Below are 20,357 nucleotides of genomic sequence, written 5' to 3'. Positions count from 1 at the left end.
ACGCAGACGTCTCGAAAAAAAGGCAATTTGCCGTGGACAGTTTTTCTCAGCATTGGATCATCTGAAATCAAAAAATCAAAGAGTTTTCATTAGGTAATCAATTGTCCGAGGTAACCCTGTCGAGTTTTTATTAAAAAAAAAATGTTTTTCAATTTTTTTAACATTTGAAGTAGAAGTGTGATTTTTAGACGATAAATCGCATAATATTGTTTATTGTAAAATAAATAAAAATTGAAAAAAAAAAACCTCCCAGGGTTACCTCGGTAATTATGTAGAGAAAGTGTGTACAAAATTTCAGGAAGATCGGTCGAGTAGAGACAGAGAAAAAGTGTCGACTGACTTGAAAAACGTCGTTTTCCAGAAAATGTGTCAATGGTGTTCGACCATAGCAGGTAACCGAGTCGGAGCGGCCAACGGCTATAATGCTCTAACTTTGTGAGTTTTGCACCGATTGACTTAAAATTTGGACACAACATCCTTGAGATTATGTACATTCATTTTCTCAAATAAACCAAAATTGATTTTTTTTTACCCTAAAAACCCTACCCCCCTCATCCTTGTCAAAAACTCCATCCATAGACAGCTGCAATAAGTCCTTGCCTGATGATGATGCAGTTGCTAATGATGAAGGAGTGCGCTGATTGGATTCATCAATAAATCTTTTCAAAACCGTCTGGATTTCCCAAGCAGCGCTCTGTTGTTTGTCGTTGCATATCTCCTCCATTTCATTTACAACCAAAGTGCCCAACCAGGCGTATTTTCGGGAGCTTTTCTTTTTATGCATCATTTCTTTAAATAGAGAGAACTTCTGATGGATTTCATTATACTGCTTACTTTTCTATAAAAAAAAAAAAACAAAAACAATTACATATATGATATATTTTTTTATTAATCGTAATGTTATGTACCTTTTTTCGTTTTTTCGATGGCTCGTCGTTAACGCTCGAGCTACTATTTTCTGCACCCGTATACGTTGAGGTAGTCGAAGAAGAAGGCATCTGAAAAAAAAAAAATGTGACGTATGTTAATTATTCTTTCATATCAGTTATATAGTATACGTCTGACGATACCGCAATTTGTATTTTCTTAAAATTTGTAACACATTGCATTTTAATATTACCTCAATATTGTCTTGGCTCTGTCTAGTTGCTACATGGCCTTCTAAAAATGAGAGCTGATCAAAACACCAAAGCTTTGTTTGGTACACCTCATTGATGCCGCTTCCACTTTTCTTCGAGTTTTTTATCAACCGTAGCCCCCTCATGTATTGGCTACGGAGGTTTTTCCATTTTTTTTGGATGTCGTCTTGTGTAACTCCAACCATTTCTGTTGCCATTTTTTTATGGATTTCCGCAAATGCCATAGCTTTTTTGGCTCGGTTCATATAGTCAGTACATCTTATGCTGTATAAACAAGCATTTTCTTGTATATACACTATTAGCTTTTCTATATTTATACGGTTCCACTTGCACTCCATTTTCAAAATAGGTTTATATTAAAGTACTTTCTACCACAAAACAAGAAAACGAATGAAGCGACTGTCAAAAATTGTTTTGCAGCCAACTTCACAATTGGAAATACGAATAAGAAGCACAAAGCGTGTCGCCAGTACAGGAGACAAATTCCCTTCTCTCTTCCGCGGCCGTCCTTCACCCCCGAACAAAATGTTTCCCTTCCAGTTGTCTCCTCGTGTAAATGGGCACATACTCTCTGTAAGATTGGTGCTGCTTCATGTCCCGTTTGAAAAAATCGTAACGTGCTGCGATGATGTGTCGCCTTGACTGGAAATGTTCCGTTAATTCTTTGAATGTTTGTTCTTGCAATTTAGTACTTCCAAAAAGATTTATTAGAAGTTCAAAGACTTCTGCACCAATCCACGACAAGAAGAAGGATTTTTGCTTTTCAGCACAATTGACACCGTATGCACTGAAATGTTGGTTGAGTTGTTCCAAATATGACTCCCATGTCTGCTGATCTTTGGAAAATTTCGGGAATGAACGCACTATGGTAGAAGTTGTACCACTGGTTATACCATCTGCTTGCTTTTCGAGCAGCGCTTTCATCCAGCGCTCTTCATCCAGCGCTCTTCATTTATTTTGCTGTTCAAGCAAATTTTGCGCGAACTCTTTCTGTTCCATTAAGAGCTTTTTTAAAAATTCACTGTCGTTCGACATTTTTGTTTTCCTCGTCGCCAATTGTAATAAAGGAGACCGACGCGTTTTCCATGTAAAACTCCACTCCTCTAATTTATCCAAATTCTATACAGAGCTGCATAATTTATCGCAAACATCGACACCAATTTTTCCAGACCCCTATTGTCCTTTCAACAATGTTGCGGCCCTTGCTATGGCTGTTATTAAACCGACTTTCTGGCGTATTTGCTCGAGTGTTACGAAAGGGTGTTATCGACCAGGGTAAAAGTGGATATCCTGAGTCTCCTATTAAAATATTGCGAAGTCGTCAACTATATTATTTTTTTTTATTATTTGGTGTATATTTACCCAACAATCTCGTGCTTCTTTCTCCACTTCATACAAGGCTTGAAAATAAGTCGAAGCATCACTATTTTCCCAAACAAAAGAATCGTGGCTTGCACCTGCGTACCTACTGTTTACATACCTTATTCGCTGCTTATGGTCACATATCTTAAGCCGCACAATAGATTAATGAACTAATTTAGTCTGACTTTAACAATTAACTTACTATCATAGCATTTATACTATAATATCCTTTTCTATTATAGTAAAGGTACGCATTCTCTCCAGTTGGTTTTAAAATTTTTATATGGGTACCGTCTACACACATAATTATTCCCGGAATTGTCGTTTTTTCAAAAAAATATCTTTTGGCCTCTAGCTTTTCACTGTCCGTCATGACTAGGCTTATCCATCTAGGACATAATGTAGCCTCTAAGATATTTAAAACATCTGAAAGTACTGTAGAAATTGTTGACTGCGCCATTCCTATGTTAAAATCTTGTCCAGTACCATTTTGATAGCCCCCTTCGGCTAAGAACCTTAAGCATGCTTCAAGCTTAAGCTTTGGTGATAGCGACCATGATCTTCGAACGGGAGGCATTTTTCCATTCAATATGTTCAAAATATATTCAAAGGCTGCTTTATTAAGCCGAAACTGTTTTAAAAACCTTCAAAAGGAGCTCACATTATCGTAACTCTACGTACATATACCACAACGAAAAGCTTACACATCATCAGGCAACCGGAGTACATCATCAGCAGTATCCCTAACTTTTTGGCGGCTTCGCCTTAAATTACCTCTTGTATTTTCACCAAAATCCAGGTAAAAGAATATAGTATCCATATTTTGCGCTAAACAAAACTTTATTTGTGCTTTGAAAATTTAAACAGCTGATTGTGTCGATAACAAAGTTTACGGATTGTAATGCAGTGCATTCGTCGGTATTCATAATACAGTTTAAAGAAAAAAGTGAGTCGAGTGCGGATCGAGTCAACTCCCGCCGCAGTTCAGCTGTCGTTTAATATAATCACCATGAATATTTCTTTCTGGAACCACTCTAAAGCATTTTTATTGGAAATAGCTGGTGAGGACATGAATTTATTGATTTTTGCTAGCACTTCCACTTGGCTCGAAATGGCTGTTCCAAAAGGTTCCTTTAGTAATGAAATAATTGGTAAAAAGAATGTTTAATTGCAAGATCCCTATATGATATGGAATACCTTTCCAGGATAACCAAAAGTATTTATGTTTGAATTCAGGACATCAAACCAATCATTAACAAGTTGTATAAATTCAGCAGTCTGTGTTGGTTTATACATCTCGAAACCTAGCATATAACAGCGCTTTATTGCATTCGCTGTGGTGCTTGAAAATAACTGCGCTGCTAGCCTTACCTTTTGCCTACCTAAAATTTAGTTTTGGTTTTATGAAGTAGTGGGCTTATGTGTATCTAAATACATACCTATGTATTCACATCAGTGAGTTTAAATGCTATAGATACATCTGACTTTTTTGTGTGATTCATAAAATAGCAAATTATTCGCATTGTCAGGATACGAGTATCACCTTTCCATAACAAGACCGTGTCTAGGAAGTGGTTACGTATACGCTTTAATAAATGGGGAGCATCCGCAAACGTGAAAACTTTTGCTGCTTTGTCATCTGCAGGGCTAGGGAACCATGGCTTATCTAAATATAATATTGTATAATATAATATATTCATAGCTCATCTTAGTTTATTGACGAATCTTACCTACTGTCACGCCTAAATCTTTCCAAAGTCTACGATTGGTAGGGGAAGCGAAAACCCCTTTTCGTACAAATGCTTGTACGCCTTTGGTCCGGCTGCATGTAAGCATATCGCATTCGAAATGTCCTTCCACGACCATTGCACTGTTTTAGCTATTATAAAAAGATACATATATAGTACAATTATATAATGTTTCCAATTCCAATCCTAAAAAAAGAAGGAAAAACTTAAACCTACTGGGTGTGACCATTTTTCTAACTTGTCCCTCTGTGAATATACTTTTTATATTGGTCATTACTGCATCCGCCTCTTCTAGTTGGCTCTTCAAACGTCTATTTTCATATCTAAGCCTTCTAATTTCTTTTTTTAAATGTGAAATTTCCAGTTGCATGTTAGATTCCAATATATCAAAGCTATAACCATGTTTAAAGAAAATGGGGGTAATTAATACACTACACCCATTTGTTAATGTGCGCTTACTCTGTTTGGGTTTCACTATTTTCCATAACCAATACAGTTTTCTCAGCAACTAAAACATGCAGGCTAATTGAATTTAAAAAATCTATAATATGAAGCACGTTTCAAAGTATTATTTATAATTCACATACTTGGCTGAGGAATAAACATTCGACTCCTGCATGAGTATGGATGAGAAGTTAATATTCGCGAAACGTGAACTAAATTCGAATGAAACGCATATTTACATCAAAACTGTGAACTTAAAAATTATCACTTTGTCACTTACTCTAACTGTCCATTATTTGCATTCCTTCTTATTTGCAACGGTTGAGGATATGGTACAGCGTCCGGCAACAAGTGCTTCCTTCCCCTACAGGTTATAATATCTGAAGCCCTAAAGTGATCTGCACATATCCTCTCTTTTGCTTCTAATTGCAGGCAACAAGCTTTACTCCACACCAACCGTGTTTCTAACAATTTGGGTACTTGGAAAAAAGCACCCATTTTCTTTCCCATCGTTTTTGCGCACAATACACACTTGACCATATTTTCATTCGAAATAATATGATATTTTATACGGATAATCTTTATTTTTTACGTTGCTGCGAAAATTACTTCGTCGTGTTTTGATACCACAGTTCGCGTAATTCTTCGAAAAGTTTATGTCGTATCCATTTTTCAGAATTTTCGCGGCTGATATGAAATTTGAATGTAGATTCGGTACAAATAAAACGTTTGTTAGTTCGATTTCGCGTTTATTCACATTAATCTTTACATTTCCCATTCCACTTGCGTTAGCTGTTTGCCCACTGTTTTAGCGTAGGCAACGAGTCACGCGTTTCGACTGCAACAACAAAACTATCCATGTCTTGAGGAAGACTGCAAAGAAGAATAATTGAGAGCAATTCATCCGACAATTGTATGTCTATTTCCTTGAGCTCTTCAATTATTTCGGAAAACCGATTAAGTTGGCTTGAGAACTTTTCGTTTTTGTCGAATTTGAACCGCATCAAACTTTTAAAAAGCATCACTTTTTTCGCAGGACCATGAGTTTTATATAGTGTCTGTAGTAGGTATATCCCAAGCGCCTTTTGCAGTCACACAGTTTTTTATATGCACCAGTTCGGACGGTTTAACACTGAGCAAGATGGTGGCTAATGCTTTTTGGTCAGCCGCTTGCCACAGCACCTTTTTGCTCTCTTGATCCGGACACGATTCTGAAATTGCACTCCACTGATCTAACGTTACGAGCAGACTTTTTAATTGAATTGTCCAAATAGCGTAATTTTCGCCGTTCAATTTTTCAATTTGACCAACGTTGACCGACCTTTCGAATCACTTTTTTTTTATTTTCTCTTTAAAACGAACACACGTAAGCGACAAAAGGCCCATAACCTTATATGTAAACAAAGCGAATTCGGCTTGGCACAAATTTTTGACAGAAATGCCAATTCGCTCAAGGCGAATTAATCGGCTCTTCTAATGATACTACCTTGTATAAATTGTTGTGTTTTACGTTTTTATAATTAATAACCTTCCAATTCAAACTCGACTGCAATCCAATTCTAGCGTGTGTATATATATTTCAAGGAATTTTTATCTATTTCTTATGTTTGACAATGTTGTATTTCTGAGTAATAATTTAGAGGCAGAGTTACCAGCGGATTTAATTACTTGAATCGTCAACTTGAATATTAACAATGTTGCCACTTATTACTTTAACGTATATATGCCTTGACATTAACAGTGGCTGATAATCCTCGTAATGGCTCTGCCGCTTTCTTGGCCTCTCTTAACACAGCAGCAGCAACACAAGCATTAATGCCATTTAACACACTAGTTCCGTGAGAGGGCGAGATAGCACTCGCATTTACAGTAGATGTAGGAGAGTTAGATTGGTGTTTTGTTTTGTTTTGATTTTGGTTTTGTTGTTTGAGTTCGGCGCATTGTTATCATGGTCAGCGTCCGATTGTCTTTTCGTGGGTCCCCACCGGCGACGGCCCGACACCACGGTGCTCAAAAGCACAACGGATCAAAACAATGCGTTGATCAGCGCCCCAAAAATGCCGAAGCATTTAAGGATACCAATTGGTAGTATGGAATGGACACACTAGCCACCTTGGTAGGGTTCGAGGTCTATCTAACCCTCTGCCGTTCTATGGGTTCCGGCACCCGATTGCAATGCAACTCCACATCGAGCCAAAGGCACAGCCACCACGATACTCCTTGAAGGGCCTACCTCAAGAACAGGTCGGAGCAAGCTCCGAGGGCCTCTGTTCCCCGTGGTACCAGATTTAAGTCTCCGGTCGAACCTCGTAGCCGAGACTACTACCAGTTGAGCTTCCATACAGCTCTGGACTGGTGGCCATTCCCCATGTTTTATCCCCAATCCCGCAGCAGAATGACCAGACAAGGATTACTAGAACCTACTCAACTGAACGTCTAATATTTCTTCGCCGCTTAAAAGCCTCTCGCGCATATTGCGCTAACTTTTCGACATACCCACGGTTGGCAAGCACACCGCTTACATCATACCGTCCGTCAGTGCAGCTGATCCCTACACCCACAAGATCTCTGATGTCTGAGTACATCGGGCATTCACAGAGGGCGTGCACCCAGTCCTCTCTTGCCGACCCACATACACATTCCTCACTTGTAGGCAAGTGCCTCTCATGCAGATACGCATTAAGAGACCCATGTCCAGTAAGGAGGAATCCTAGGCTGAGGGAAAATCCAAAATCAGGATTTTCCCCGACAAATGAAACATCCCGAATGTACTCGTATGTCACGCGACCTTTGGAACTATTGTCCCAACGGTCTTGCCACCTACGAAGCATACACTCATTTAACATCCTTTTGCATTCCAGATACCCCCTTCCTACATCACCGTCGGATAACCAAGGATCCTGTGGTAGTGGCATACCTAGCCTCCTTCGCAGCCTGAAGGCAACAGCACGCTGTATAACCAACAGGTCAAGAGGAGGTGCACCCATCAGTACCTGCAATGCATCCGTGCTTACTGTACGGCATACAGGCATGCAGGCAAGCAGCATAATGCGCTGGCACGCCATCAGATGACGTTGGCCACCAGTCGTTAACGCTGATTCGTACCATACAGCGGCCCCGTAAGTGGCACAGGCCACAAACAAGCCCCGATATATGGTGCGAACCGCGCGACGGCTAAGGCCCCAGTCACATCTGACCACGCGACGAACTTGCCCGACAATTGACTGCAGCCGCTCCCTCAACAACACTAAGTATGGAGTAAAACACATCCTTTCACTCATACTTAACCCCATGTATTTGACTTGCGTCACATACCTAATCCCTACCCCATTCAAACGTACAATCGGCGGACGACTCGGGGACAATCTGCCCTTAAGCAGCATTGTCACCGTTTTGTCCATCGATATGTCTACTCCCACATCTATCCCCCAATTGTGGGTTAATGTAAGGATCTGCCCCCCCCCACTCGCTCCAGTTCCTCACGCGAACGACCCTCAACCAAAATGAGAAGGTCGTCCGCATACGCACAGTGTTTACAGAGTGGCTCTAACTGCCGAAGCAGAGATTCCATCATGAGGTTCCAAATGAAGGGACCACAGATGGATCCCTGCGGACAGCCTCGCGCCACCCCAATCTCCACACTCCCGCCCACACCTACCATAGATGCTTTTCTGTCCGAAAAATAACTCCGCCATAGAGTAATTTCCGGACAGCCAAGCTCCTCTAGCCGTTGTAAGACACGGTCCCAGCGCAAATAGTCAAATGCCCCCTTGAAGTCAATAAACATGCCAAGGACATGTTTATTGGCGCTTTCACTTACTACATTCTGGACATACAACCACGCATCTTCTATACTACGACCTTTCCTGAAACCATACTGCCTATCCGACCTAACACCCCGAGTTAGCTCCTGTAGGCGCTCTACCATAACTCTTTCCAGCACTTTTCCAAGTACTGGAAGGAGGCTGATACCACGATAAGATCGAGGATCACTCCTGATCTTATCGGCGACTTCAAGAGTACAACGACCCTAGCAACTTTCCACTCACGTGGAAAATATCCCTCCCATATGCATTTATCATAAATGGGCTCCAAATATTCCGGAATGAATGATCTCTCCGTTCAAACCATCGAGACCTGGAGACCTTTTAGACCTGACCAGGCCAAACGCGTAATCCAATTCTCCAACGTCTAGTGGAGGGACAGGCACCTCTTGTGCAGGAGGAACCTGAACCTCAGCCCTAGGAAAGAACTCGCCTAACAGAACACTGGCGCATTCTCTCCACGTGGATGACACAGTGTCACCCACGCGAAGAGAGCTAGCCATCTCGTTCCGACGACCCCGACAGATACTAAAGACCTGTCCCCAAGGGTCGTCCCTATTTTCCCCGACAAACCTTCTCCACTCTTCCTCCTTAACTTTTACCAACATTCTCTTGTACTCATTCATTCCTACTCTGAATTGAGACTTGAGCTGGGGCAAATTCTCTGAATTGGCCCGCCTGGCACGTTGAAACAACCGCCTCAAGCGCCGGACAGACCTCCTCTTTGAATTCAACTCGCTAGTCCACCACTTAACACCTTTAAATCTGGCAACCCTAGCTTTTCTAAACATCGTGTCATTAACCCCCCAGACACATTCTGATAAACGAGCAGTTTGCTCGTCGACCCCCAAATTCTCAAACACATTGAGCGGTATACCCAATACCGCTTCTCTAACGGTCTGACCATATCTATTCCAGTCGGTGCATGCGGTACGCCATAGTCTCAATGGACTCGCACTTTCCGACTATGGGGTACGAGGAGTAACCATGATTTGTATTAAATTATGGTTACTAATTCCCCAACCACCCTTGACACTCCAACTACATTCAAACCTGCTCGCGGCTGATTCATTCATGAGCGTCACGTCAATGTCGCTCTCTCCTCTAGGCCCATCAAACGTATACCATTCACTCGGTTCGTTTGCAATGAGGAGGCTATTCGCCACCACCCAATCGCTCATGACCTCACCACGACTGTGGCTCTGATATCCTGCTGTGTGCCTGGATGTCTTGCTGAACCACATCGGGGAGGTGGCATTAGCATCGAGACACATGATGACAGGGTTGCTACTTTCACGTAGTAGCAGCGCCTCTATGTATCTCAAGTATGGTTCTAGAGGTTCATTAAACTTGCAGTATAGGCTAGCGACATATATTTTGCCGAAATCCCCCTCAACACACACACATACTCCCCATTGTGATGAGTCAACTACTACACAAGAGTAGCTTGGCTCACATACAGCTACTGCGGCATTGACTCCAAGGTCAGTAAAGACCCTGAAGCCCCCAGGAAGACCTCTCACCACCCCATTGGTGGAGTATGGTTCCTGGAGCAAGGCAATGCCGCAGCCCCCTTCCAACATACACGCCCCAACTCACACATAACGGCATAAGAACCCTGACAATTCAATTGGTATAGCTCCATCATCAGTGTCTGGCTTGCGCACGTGCAACAATTGCACCATATATCGGGCAGACAGTGGACATCATCAGATGTCCGGCTGGCTTTCCCTTAAATGCGCAGTTGCGACAATGCAGGGCATTGCCGCAACCTGTACTCCTGTGCCCCTCCTGCCCGCACCTTCGGCAGAAATCTTTCTTCGCCCTGCACTCCGCCACCCTATGGTCGAATCCCATGCAGCGGAAACAGCCGGGCGTCAGTTGGTCCGGCCGCACCCGGAACGAGAACCACTTTATGTAGCAACGCCCGGCCTCCAGGAGGGCGGACATTAGTATGTCCGTGCCCTCAAGGACTACGTTTGTTGCCCCATCAGGGCTAACCTTCCAAGGACGGCTGACCATCCTGACGTCCTTCTGCAGACACCCAGGGCTGAACTCCTTCAGGTTCAGCCGGAAAAGCTCCCCCATGAACTCATCAGGGGAGATCTTTGTGTGGACCCCCTGGACCACAACCCTAGGCCCCAGCTTCCGACGTACGCTCACATCGAGCCCTACCTCGGAAAACTTGGCATTTTTCGCCAAGTTGTCCCTCTCGGCAACGGATGGGGTGCGAATAATCGCACCTCCATCCTTCAATGGGCGCACCTCGTGCACCCTAACCCCCATAGAAGGCCCTACCTCTTTTACTACCTTCTTAATCACCTCTTTTGATGTAGTGGGGGTCTTACCCCTCACTACGACCGACCAGGTCTCAACTGGCTTGGGCACCGGCAACACAGGCGCAGGCGCCTGAGGTGCCGGCATCATCGCTGCACCAGCCATCGCAGCTCCAGCCGTCCTCCGAGGTGCTTCCTCCCTTGTAATCTTCGTGGCTTCTAACTGCCCACGAAGATGGGCTATCTCCGCCACCATCTCAACGAAGAGCTCCTCAAACTCCAAGGAGGTCCTTCGCTACACTCTTCGGGACGCCGTCTATGTCTATGACGGCTCCGCTGAAGGCAGCCTCCACGGACTTAAACCGCCCCATATACTTAGCCCACTGCCACCACTCTCACTCGCGACGCAGCACTCGCACAGTGAGCAATTGTTTTCTACCGAACAATTGTTTTCTACCGAACAATTGTTTTCTAGCGCACAATTATTTTCTACCGAACAATTGTTTTCTACCGAGCAATTGTTTTCAACCGAACAATTGCTTAACGCGCAATTATAGCGCACAACGATAATTCTTTATTTTTTCACACGTGTTACACCGAACAGGTGCACGCAATTATAGCGGCGCCCGCTAGACGGGAGAGACCGCCGATAATTACACACACAGTTTTACAATGGTAATTCACACACACACACTTACGAGTTAAATTTATTTTTGAAAATAAAATAAATTGTTGAAGTTTTATTTTTTAGTTTATTATAATTTAATTTATCTTTATTAAAATAGCACAAGTTTGAATTTGTCTTTACTCTTCAAGGTGACTTTGAAGACTACTTTTAACATTAAAAACTATACTTATTCAATTTATTTTAACAGTTAGATTTATACTTAAAATGAAGAGAGAAAGAGTTCCCCATTTACTATTACAACAATTACAACAATTAAATATATAACTTACATAGCTATAATAATTATTCCAGTTAGATAATGAAGAGAGCGAGAGCGAAAGGGGAAAGTTACTTATAATATATAACTTACGCAGTTACGCCGTTATAGCGTTCCTCGCTACCCGCACAACGATTATAGTTTTCCCACACGTGTTACACCGACACAGGTGCGCGCAATTATAGCGTCTCTCACTAATGGCGAAAAGCCCACCGACGGTCACACGAAAGCCGAACGGCACTCACAAAACCACGCCGAAGAATAACGGCACACATGCAAAAGTATAATTAATAGTTCACAGCACACTGTATTATACTATGTACAGCCACGCAAATTAAAGTTATAACGCGAGTGAGCGTTAAAAGAATAAAACAACACGATTGCTTTCAAAGTCAAACTTGAAGTGAATCTTTTATTCTTACGTTATTTCTTTTATACCAAATTTTTGCTTACTCTATACTTAACAAATAATTGTTTGTGTTTACAATAAATCTTTCACTACTGGATGAGCTTATTTCATCATCCTCTAATTTGTGCTTATGCTAGCTTTAAAAGTACTTGACAAATAATTGTTTATGTTTATAAATTTGTGCTTATGCTAGCTTTAAAAAGTACTTGACAAATAAATGTTTATGTTTATAAATTTGTGCTTATGCTAGCTTTAAAAAGTACTTGACAAATAATTGTTTATGTTTATAAATTTGTGCTTATTCTAGCTTTAAAAAGTATTGCTTATTGTAATTCTATCCTTAACAAATAATTGTTTATATTTACAGTAAATATTTCACTATTGGATGAGCTTATTTCATCATCCAATTAGTGCTTATGCAAGCTTTAAGAAGTATTGCTTACTCTAAATTTTTGTATATATTTGCCGTTATGCGGCTTACCAGAGTAGGGTATTAACTCGCACACAATTGGCGTCACTCGAATAACGGGCACAATTCCCGTATTCGCACAATGGCACTCACTAACACAGTTGCCCGTCAACAACGTACAGCTACTGTACAGCCACGCTAAACGTAGCGTCACTAAAATTCCGGTGAAACACAGCGGTATTTCCCCGTACTCACTTAACGGCACTCACTTAACACAATTCTCCGAATCAATGTACAGCTCATGTACAGCTACACTGTAGCGTCACTCGAATAGCGGTAAACACTCGCGGATATAGCACAAAACAGAATTCGCAAAAATTTATGCGCTCACGATACGGCACGTCTGCACTGCTCAACAGTCACAATGAGAATGAGTGTTATCATGGTCAATAGGCGGACCACGAACAGAAAGAGTAGAGAGCAAGGAGCTCACATGTTTTGAATTACCACTACCACGAATACTAGCAGAGTTAGCAACAATGCTTTTGAGATTTTTTATCTCAGTTATTAATGTAGAGAGAGCGACATCTTCTACTAGCCGGCGAGTAGTGAGAACGCAAGTTTTTGTTATCTAATTTTAGGCAAAGGTGGAGAGTTTGAGAAAGATCTACTGGCTCTCTCATTCCAAAAAGTCTTGGTATGTCGCCTTTCAGTCGTCGTATGAAAGTGCCGAGGGCTTTCTCTCCTTTGCAATCCTTGTTAATTGATGGCGAAACGAATTCTATTTGCTATGAGACACCTGGAAGCTTGATGACCTGGGTGTGAGACTGACTGAAGTGCATCGAAAATTTGTCGCCTCAGAGATTGTGGAACGAAAGGTCGGGCTTTGCCTGTTGATATTGTGAGTAAGTAAATGGATAGATTATGCACCGACTTGCATGCATCTAAGTTTGTTTAGAATACCGGAGAGATTGGAAATCTGGTAGAAATCTTGAAAAGTGAGGTTTCCCTGCACTAAAGAGGTCATTTAGTAATCTTGGGCACCTAAATCTCGCTTATAAGCGTAATGGGATGTAAGGCATCTTGAAATAACCTTCCAGTACAATGCTGTGTTACAGGATTCGAGGATCATGTCGGCGTTGTCCACAAGCATTTGTATTAGGGCAAGGGTTTGGCCCTTGCTCGTCTCAAAATATTATTGACAAGTCCCGTCACTGTAAGCCTTTAATCCGATAGCTGTAGTCGAATTATTAGGGAAATGCTTATCTAAGAATTTCTTTAACTTTTCTTCGTTATCAGGTAACTTGAAGAAGTTGGTCTGTTGAGCTTTTGTCAGCACAATGAAAGAACTTTTCAAGTATATTCCTAAAGGGTACATTAAGCACAGCGGCTCGGATAGGGTTATTCGGGTTTGACATTACTGAGAAGAAAATTTCCTTAATTCAAAATTTTTTATTTTATATATACACAGCTGCTTCTTCAATATTGCCAATGCCTGCGATTTTTTTCATTACTAACATATCGCACCCCCGCAAGAAAAGTGACACAAGTCAAAAACATTAAATTGTGCAGGAGAGTAAAAATTAAAAACTGTAAAAATAAAAATGCTATATTTAGTCAAAACTAATCCTTGGTCCACATGAACTTATTTTTATATAGTATATAGTAAGTATTATATAGTATATAGTAATAAAAAACATAATAATATTTCACTTTATTTAGCTTTATTATTTATGACTAATGTAATTTTAAACATCAGTAGGTACAACAAAAAATAACTCTGCTTACAAAGCAGTATGTAATTTAAACAAAACTACTGTTGTTAAATAGGTACATACATTTAAGAAAATAGTGAATTAAAAATACTGAAATAACTTTGCGGGATGTGATTTGAACGGATCAACTCCAAACAGTCTTCTTTTTTTTTTCCTTCGATCACTATTTTTTTAGAGTAAGCTTTCTTCAGAGTAACAGAAGAAGATTGGGGTTTTCTCTTTCGAACTTCAATTTCTGCAAATTCGTCCTTGTATGACAGTTTGAAAAGAAATGAATCTGGTCTAGACTTCTCAAACCTCAGAACTTTAAAATCAGTCATTTTTATAGTGTTGCCAGTCACATCTTTAGCATAATTGGTGCCTGTCATACTACTTAAATGTTTTAAATCAAAGAAATCTAAATGACTCATTTCGTTCACCTGATATGGATTTCCACGCTTCTTGGCTGTTCGTATTATTGTGACATACTGTTGGGGAATAATAATTGGACCACTTTTGAGTGACTTTTTTATCTGTTTCTCAATTACAGAATGGGCTGCATCACCCTCATTCTGAGTATGGCCGCAAATCAAGAATTTGTGTGTAATAGCTTTTATTTTCAGTGTTTTAACTGCATGCATAAACATTGCAATTATATACCGATTCTTGTTTTGTCCGCAACAGTTGTCCGAGTAGAACGTGAATTCCAAATTGTCATTATTAATTTCAGAAGCTTTCTTCTCCAGATACTTTAATATGCAAGATCCGATTTCATTCGCACCACGATGTCCTTCGCCCTCGTGCCAAAAAAAACATTCCACAGAATCGTTACCAACTTCGCAAATCGTAAAATTATAAGAATTTATTTTCGATTTGTAATAAAATATTGATAAATTTCCTCTAGGACACGGCATCACCGCTTGAAGATCAAAAGTTGCAAGAACAAAATTATCACCAACACATCTTTTATCCTGTTCTTTAGATTCACGACTTAACCTTTTTTCTTCCTGATGCTTCTCGTTTTTTTCCTTTGTGCCTGGTACTTCTGGTGCGTTTTTGTAAGATTCGCACAAATTGCATAAATCTTTTTTCGGGGAAAAAAATGAAATATTAAACTCCCCATTAAAAATACGTGAGTACATCATAAGATTTGCTGCTGGTTGTTTTTTTTCGGCTTGTTCTTTCATGTAGTCTCTATGTAAGTCAGCTAAACTTTTACCTCCATCTATGTACTCTCTGGAAGTAGTGGCACGGAGGTAATGGCTTTCCATGCGTGGTATCGAGTTGATATGGTTTCTTACGGATTCTTTTATACCAGGTGCAACTGTGAAATGATTTGAGTGTTTTCCCCTCTTCTCTGGTTTAAGAAATCCATTTTCTTTTTTTTCCAAAACTGTTCTTATAGGTCTGTCGTTGATTCCCAACGTATTCTTAAAGAATAGTTTGCAAACTCTCAATTTTTTTGCCTCTATCTGAAAGTAGAATGCGTTGTTCAATTTTCTGTGGTTTTCCGTGCGCGTGTACCTATATTTGGGCTGTATACTTTCAATGTTCCCAGCAATAAAAGATCGTTGTTGTTCTAAGTTGCCAAGTGCCCAATAGTTGTTGAAAATGGTCTTTCTTTGATTTTCTGAAAACTTGGTTGAGCATGAAAGTTTGCATTTGTCTGTGCATGGTGCTAAAATTTCTCTGGCTTTGATTATTTTGGACGTCTTGGAAACGGATTGATATTCTTTTCCCATATTTCTGAGTCGTTTCGCTGTCTCTTTTTTTCTTGCTGAAATTCTAATTACTCTCTTCTTACCACGTTTAGAAGACGAACTTGGTGGTGATGATTCGTCACTTAATGTTAATTCATTACTTGATGTTGATTCATCACTTGATGTTGACTCAGATGAAGAAAAGCTGGGGTCGGCTATTGAATCATCGCTTAGGTTTAAATCAGCATTGCTTTCATCTGATACAGTTTCTAAATTTTCATGATCAGATACTTTAGATACTACACCATTTTCTATTTTTCTTAAGACGAATTTTGTATCTATTTTCTCGTCCATTTCCATAGTATACTGCTGTAAATTATCTGGAACAGCCGAGGATTCAGCAGCTTGCATGGGTTCCCCAGATTCAATATTTTCAAGTTCAACATAATTGGGGTTTTGTACTTCAATACTCCCAATATCAACAGATGTTTCCAAGGTATCGGTGTTATTCTCATCTTCCAAGCACAATCGTAAAATTCTCGAAGCTCGAGAAGACGAATCCATTTTATCTAAAACAAAATGAAATATTTGATAGTTTTAAAATCAATGCTTATTGAACTGTCCCTTAATTAGTTCGTTTATTTAGAAAAATAAAATAACTGCACATAACACGTTGTATTATATACGATTATGTGGTTGTAACATAAACGAAGAGTTTTTTTAATGGCATTCCTGTCATAAATGCAAATAAAATAAAAATGACATAACAGAAAAAGTGACATATCACAAAATAAATCGTCAACAATATACTTACATGGAACAAGAAAAGTGTCCTAATCCAAAATATTATTATAATGTCTTCTTGTTACTTTCAATTAAAACAGGAAAAACGTCATAAATCAAAATAATGTCTATTTTCCACTTTCAAAGCAAACAGGATGCAACACGAAAACTGTCACAACTTAAAATATGTCGGTTTTCCGGAGCAGCGTAACAACCTCACTCGTTGGAGATCTAGACACAACTGTAATGTGTCACCTTTCTTGAATCAACAAAGTTGTTTGGCGGGAAAGTACAAAACGACACTAGTGGCCTCTCGGGAGAATTACAGAAATTTAACTTGTGACATTTTTCCTGATTGACTATTGACTTCTTTAGAATATAATGGGCACATAATATGAAATTTGAAAATTTTTGAGTTGTGTCGCTTTTCTTGCGGGGGTGCGATATATTCATGGAATGTTTCCTTTCTGCGTTCACGCAGCTGCTGATGCATCTCTGCACTATTCCAAATATATTGAAATTCATCGATAAGCGCCTGTTTCAAGCCGATGTAATCGGATACTGTTTCTGCTTCTAAAAACAACTTTGCAGTGCCACACATTTTCCCTCTCGGCTGTACATACTTTTGCTTATCTGCCAAACCGTATGCGTCGGCATTTGCTTCGAAGACTTCAAACCACTTAATAATTGGAATAGAGCGGCCATCACACTCGCTGATCACTTTGTCAAAATTCTCTGTTGATATTTTTACTTTACTGTCTCTTTGTTCGTCAACTTGTATTTTAAGAGTAAGAAGTTGTAACAATTGCTGAATTTTCTCTTCCATTCGTTAATTCACCTCCCGTTGTCATTGTTGCTTTTGTTTCAACTTTTTTCTCAACTTCCTCTTGATTATTTCTTTTTGCTGGTGTATGTTTTACCTTGCCCATTACAACTTATCGGCGTTTCAACTTCGTTCTTTTGAGCACGCAATAACTGCGTAGCTACAACTCTTCCCTGCGCTTAGCAACGCATAGTCGAAATATGTATAGATGTTTGTCGTCAATTCGCGCACACAACAGCAATTGGTCGAGTTCTTTCTATGAATTTTTCCACTTAATCTTGCCAGCGTCAACTCGCGTCACTACAAACAACTGCTCTTACTATGTCCAACTACGTATATCGACTGTACTCATACAACGCTTCGTTGCATGCAGTGTTGCCAGAACATTTTCAGAAATAAAGCTAGATGGATAAAAAAAAAAGCTAAAAAAAGCTAAAAAAAAATCGAAAAAAGGCTAAAAAAAAAGCTAAAAGTACAACGCCATTTTTACGTTTTATTCGTTATTTTCATTGTAAAAAAAAACAATACTTAGCATAACTATTTTACACATGTAGTGAAACATTAAATTTAATTTGTACTTCAATTTCATAAAAGTATATATTGTATATACACTGATGCTTTGCATCATATAAATATAAAGCTACGAAACATTGCAATTTGTATTTCATAAAATTTTTCATAAAAAACAATCTTAGCATAACTATTTTACACATGTAGTGAAACATTAAATTTAATTTGTACTTCAATTTCATAAAAGTATATATTGTATATACACTGATGCTTTGCATCATATATGTAAATATAAAGCTACGAAACATTGCAATTTGTACTTCATAAAATTATTTCCACTTCCAGTTAACAAAATAAAAAATGCGCCTTTTACTAACTGCCCAACCTAATATAAACGCACGAACATAAACGACGTTTTTTGCTCTAACCGATATAAACACAAGTTTTCTTGATAAAAATATGTGTGTATATGTCAAACCCTGGTGTCACGCAGAACCAAAATTGGAAATCAAATTAGGTTTTTACGCACGCAAATTAATTTATGTTACTTTCATACAACTTGTATGTACATGAGACAATTTTTGACAAAAAGTTACCGCAATGCGTTTATATTAGATTGGGCTGTAAAAGTCTTATTATATTTCTATGTCAAAATTTTCTTCATCATCCGAGGAATAAGAATAAATACTGGAATTGTTCATGAGACTAATGAGATCTTTTGTTATGACAAAGTCATGACAGCACTTCTTTTCTTTTTTTAGTCCATACCTTATACATAAAATTGCATTTAACATTGTAGTACTAGTCCTATTTCGCACCTTAGTTTTTACATTATTCATCGTACTAAAAATACGCTCAACCTCCGCATTGCTCAGCGGCAGAACCAAAAATTCAAAAACAAAATTAGAAAGACTGGCAAAAGGATTTTCCCCGAACGCATTCTTATACTCCCGAACCTGTGTCCAAAATGCAACTGTGGAATCTATGCCTTCCCATTCGATTAGATGCAATTTCTTCCATTGCATTTCTATGTTACTTATCTCGTCAGATGTATATCTACATTTTTCTTGTTTGAAACTATCAAATATGTTTGTTTTTACAGCGCTCAGTGCTTTTTCCATAGAAAAGAAATTAATATTTTTCAAAGTGCCGATATTACTTGGCAAACGTTGGCGTAATTGCTCTATTAGTTTAATAAGAAAACTACGGCAGTTATCTCGTATATTTTTTTCTGTATCTATATCATTAATGTTTGTTTTCATAAACTCCTCAAAGGAGTAATGGAAACAAGGAAGAGGAATTAATAACGGCAACAACGGAGAAGACAATGGGTCAAAAGTTTCTGAGGAGTAAGTAACAAGTGAGCAAAGATTTGAAAGTAGATACTTTAAGTCACTGAACATCTTGAGGGGGTCTACAGAATTGCTTTCAAAAAGCTTATTCACCATTTGAACTTCTTTTAATATAGGGCCAAGGAACATTAAATAAGCTAAATTTTCGTCAGAGAACAGATTTGCCAACAGCTTCGCTTTATGACAGCATTCCACTGTTGCAGCAATACCAAAGTGCGTTTTCAATTCCAACCATTGACTGGTTACTCTTTTAGCGGCAACTTCGATAGACAGCCATCTAGTAGAGCAGGCTCTAACCATTTGTAAAGGTTCTAGCCCATCATTTATGGCAGCATACAACATGGAATAGCTATTTTGTCTACTTGCGGATTTAGAAAACCAGTTATATGTTTCTGATATCAAAAATTCAATTTTATTGGGAAGTAATTTCGAAGCAGACGAAACAGCCAATTGGATCGAATGGCAAACACATGGAACTAAAACAATATTAGGTTGATGTTGCTTTAATAAAGAAATCACGCCTCGGTTTCTGCCTACCATAACACTAGCATTATCTGTTCCTAAGCCCCTTAAGTTTTTAATATCTAACCCAAACTCACTCAATGTTTTTAAGATTGAATCTACTAATCCTTTTGCCGTGCAATCCTCGATAACTGATAGTGTAAGAAATGTATTAACAATTGATTTGCTGGTAGCGCTATAATATCTTATCACTATTCCGAGGTACTTTTTAACGCTTATATCTGTCGATTCATCAATAATTAAGCTGTATGGATTGCTACCGATATCAGAAAGTAACCGATTTTTAAAATATGGACATAGCACATTTCGAATTAAAGCACTACATTTTGATCGAGCCAGTTTTATTCCTGTAGCTATT

The sequence above is a fragment of the Anastrepha obliqua genome, chromosome 4, assembly GCF_027943255.1.
Source record: "Anastrepha obliqua isolate idAnaObli1 chromosome 4, idAnaObli1_1.0, whole genome shotgun sequence".
Classification (NCBI taxonomy): domain Eukaryota; kingdom Metazoa; phylum Arthropoda; class Insecta; order Diptera; family Tephritidae; genus Anastrepha; species Anastrepha obliqua.
This window is presented reverse-complemented; position numbering follows the sequence as displayed.